This window comes from Rhagoletis pomonella, unplaced genomic scaffold (assembly GCF_013731165.1).
Source record: "Rhagoletis pomonella isolate Grant_MI unplaced genomic scaffold, Rhpom_1.0 Rhpom_scaffold_00009, whole genome shotgun sequence".
In the NCBI taxonomy this organism is placed as follows: domain Eukaryota; kingdom Metazoa; phylum Arthropoda; class Insecta; order Diptera; family Tephritidae; genus Rhagoletis; species Rhagoletis pomonella.
This window is the reverse complement of record NW_023458563.1, coordinates 25,277,971-25,282,216: the sequence shown is the minus strand read 5'-3', so window position 1 is coordinate 25,282,216 and position 4,246 is coordinate 25,277,971.

Below are 4,246 nucleotides of genomic sequence, written 5' to 3'. Positions count from 1 at the left end.
AAGTACTAAAGTTTTTTTATCATTTACTTTTATTGAAAAAACGCTAAACTAGATATGATTTACACATTATTCAGTAAAAAAAAAAAACATATAAAAATGGAAAAATCCTGAAATAAATCAAAAAAATATTTTTATCTTGTTTAAAATACGTTCCTTTTAGGTTTGGAACCACTTTGCGACCGCTCTATGCAATTCTATGCTTGAACCAGCATATTTTCTAATAAATACATCTGAGAAGTTCTAAAGTTATGCTGGATTTCCACTAGGCATTAAATAGCAGAAATTTTAATGACAAACTTGGACATTAAAAAATGTTCTTGTCATAACCTTAAAAAATAGTCATTAAATTCATTTCCACATGGCACTTTTTATCAGGGTTGTTGCGAATATTGTTCCGAAATAAAATTCCTTTCCGGATAATAAACAAACCGCCTGTCCAAATCAAGCAAGTTTAGTATCACATGAAAGAGGACTAACATAGCTTTTAAACACAAATAACGAACGAGCTCTATTAATATTTCTTTATAATTTAATACTAAAGAAATTCATATACCTGACACAAAGTGTGTCCTATGGTAATTAATTAACATTTTTTATTGAAACATTTTTTAATATGTGGCTTTCCTCGTTTAGACATTTCAGTTTTAAAGCTAATTATGTCCTCTTTCATTTGATACCAAACTTGTTTAATTTAGATAAGCGGTTTGTTTATTATCCGGAAAGGACTTTTATTTCGGAATAATATTCGCAACAACCCTGCTTTTTATATGCCTCCAACTTTTTGTCATTTCAATGCCTAGTGGAAATTCGGCATTAGACAAAAGTATATTTTCGACCTAAAATGTTTGTGCAAAGTTTCAGACCGAGCACTTTAATTTGATACAGTACTTATACGATTAGTAGATCGCTGGAAATAAGCGCCATGTCTTAGAATAATATATAGCATAGATTTTTAGTTAATAAAATCGATTTCTTGAATTGGTATACTGTTACCATTTTTGTATATTCTGCTTTTACCAATTTCTCATTACTTTCATACTATTTTTGGTTTCCAGTTCCTGTACTTCTTTGAGCTATGAAATAGTTGGTCACATTACGCATAATGTAAATACAAGCAATTCGAGGTTTTTAGCATTTTCACACTTCAGGTCGAAAATATGATTTTTCTGTCAAACTTCTTCGTTTGTGTTTCATTCTGTCTTCTCGAAGTTGCATCCAACAATAGTCGCCCATCATGGCCTGATCCCAGAAACCTTCATACCGCTTTTCGATAGCTGCAATGTCCTGGTGAAATCTTTCGCCTTTTTCGTCGCCCTCAGCTCCCAAATTCGGTGCAAAAAAGTCCAAATGACTATTGAGCAGGTGCATTTTCAGATACATTCGAGCACCTGTAATAAATAACAATTCGGAAAGTCTAAGTTCGGGCGGAGCCGAACATTAAATACCCGGCGCAAGTATTAAATATATGTTTTTTCACCCTTCCGAAACCTTCCGCTAGATGGTAAGCCGAGGTGTATCAATTTTGAGTAAATTAGCGTCCTTCAGTGGTTATTGTCCGATTTTAAAAAGTTTCGGCGGTTTTTTATGCTGTACCAAGGCCAACAACTGTGCCAAGTTTGGAAGAAATTGGTGCAGCGGTTACCAAGATATACACATGTAACCATAAGTGGGCGTGGCTACGCCCATTTTCCAAAAATTTATAATATTCTTATTTTTCGTCTAAAAATTATTGTAAATATCAATTTTGAGTGAATTATCTTCAGTAGTTACTAAAATATCGCAGTTTTCGTATTTCTGGAAATTACCGTTATATGGGAAGTGGGCGTGGTTAAAGTCCGATTTCGCCCATTTTCAATATCAACCTACCATGGATTAAGGGAAACCTACATACCAAATTTCGTTGAGATATCTCAATTTTTGCTCGAGTTATCGTGTACACGGACAGACGGACAGACGGACGGACCGACAGACATGGCTTAATCGATTTCTTTTTTCGTCCGGATCATTTACGTATACATTTGTCTATATCTATCTCGATTCGTTTTGGCTGTTACAAACAACCGTTATGTGAACAAAATTAATATACCCTTGTGCCCAAGTGCGCTCGGGTATAAAAAATTGGGTAAATTATTAAATTGTTTTTTTTTTTTTTTAATTATTTTAATCCATGCAAGGTATAACCGTTGAAGATATTTAGGTATAAGTCACAAAAAGAAAATTGCATGGTCGTGTATTCATAGTCCAGCAACTAAATCGAAACTAACAAAGTTGCAACTTAAATTTAAGTACCAACTTAAAACTTACCTCTATTCATAGTCGCATTTCAGACTTCTACTAAGTAGTTTCGACTTAGTTTACGATATAGCAAAACGAGTGTGAAAATGTATCGATTTTTCTTTACGATATTTTGGAAAAATTACAAGTTTGATCATCCGGTTATGTAATTTTTATTTTCATTGCATGATTATGCAAAAGAATAAGGTATCATTATCTTGTTAATTGTGTGAAATAGCCAAAACATCCGCAGTGATGTGGAGTCGATGTTTATCGAAAGCATGCTGTGAAACGTACAAATAGTAGATATCTAAATGTTATGCACAAATTTACTTTAAAAGAACTAGCGTGAAACTGACTTATTATTTGAGAATTTATCTAAATTATTCCAATTATAAAATTGTGATATAGCTTTATTCGAATTGTAATACACATTTAATTCCATCTTCCGATTAAAATGGATCGATCTTTGTAAATTTTAATTGGAGATTATTCAATATTATCGAAATTACCCTCTACCAACTTAATTTTTACATATTTCGTCTGTTTTCCCTTAATTTGATAAAATACTTCTTCCTAGTTACGACTTAGTTGCAGCTGCAGCTAAATTTTAAGTTGGTACTTAGCCAGAAAAGTCGAAACTAAGGCGACTATGAATAGCTTTAGTTGTGACTTAGAATAGTTTCGACTTAGTTGAGTACTAAATATGACTATGAATATGCGCCATGGATTTTCACAAACTTACATTTAACCTAAAAATAATTCACACTCACCAATGGCATTGAAGTTTTTCATCAAATTGTCAATCAATTTACAGTCGTTTTTGCTTCCGTGCGGTTAAATGCGCTTAATCGTACAAAACTTGTGGCACTTACAGAGTTTGGAGTCCAATGTTTATCTGGATTCTTGGCTTGAATTCCAAAATATTGTTCATAAGCAGTTAAAATGTTTGTGGTTATTTTTTTCCGAGCACTTTGTTTGAATATGTACAAACCACAAATAAAGCAAAACTTATCCGGTGAGTGATTGCACATTTTGGGCTTTTTCATTAGAACAAAAATGTCAACTAAAATACGACAGAACACAAAAGGAACAACTATCCAACAAAAGTACGAAACGAACTTCCTCGGAGATTTCGGTGAAAAACTGAAATAAGACACGAAAAACACTTTTTTTGCGGAAATCGCGGAAACGCTTCTTGAGAAAAATAAATGAGTGTCATTTTCGTTTTCAGCGACCCCAAATTAAGCTAGAAAGCACTTTTTTATCGAGGTACTCGTTTGAAACTGAAAATTTGTAAACTAGTGTTATAATACGGTTGGCAACCCTAGTCTAGACACCATATATAGCAAAGTTATTATGGCAAAGTTTCTATACAACCCAGATATCAACCTCGTCGGTAGGTATCATATCAAAAACATACAATTAGACCAGCGGTCGGTGTTTGTTTCTTGTATGCAAAAATGCCTTGCTGCTGTATGTACGTATGTACCAAGGATGTTGCGAATTTGGAATTTTAGACATCCGCAGATGCGAATGCGGATGCGGATGTTTAAACGCTAACGTCCGCGGATGCGGATGCGAATGCGGATGTCAAGTATTTTTATACCCGAGCGCACTTGTGCACAAGGATATTATAACTTTGTTCACATAACGGTTGTTTGAAACAAGCAAAACGAATCGAAATAGATATAGACAAATGTATAAATGAATGATCAGAATGAAAAGAGAAATCGATTAAGCGGTGACTGTCTGTCCGTCCGTCCGTCTGTGCACACGATAACTCGATTAAAAATTTAGATATCTTAACGAAACTTGGTACTGCACTTCTTTCGGGCATAGGATGGATGGTATTGAAAATGGGCAGAATCGGACAATAACCACGCCTACCTTCCGTATAACGGTAATTTTCAGAAATACGAAAACTGCGATATGTTAGTAACTATTGAAGATACTTGACTCAAAATTGATA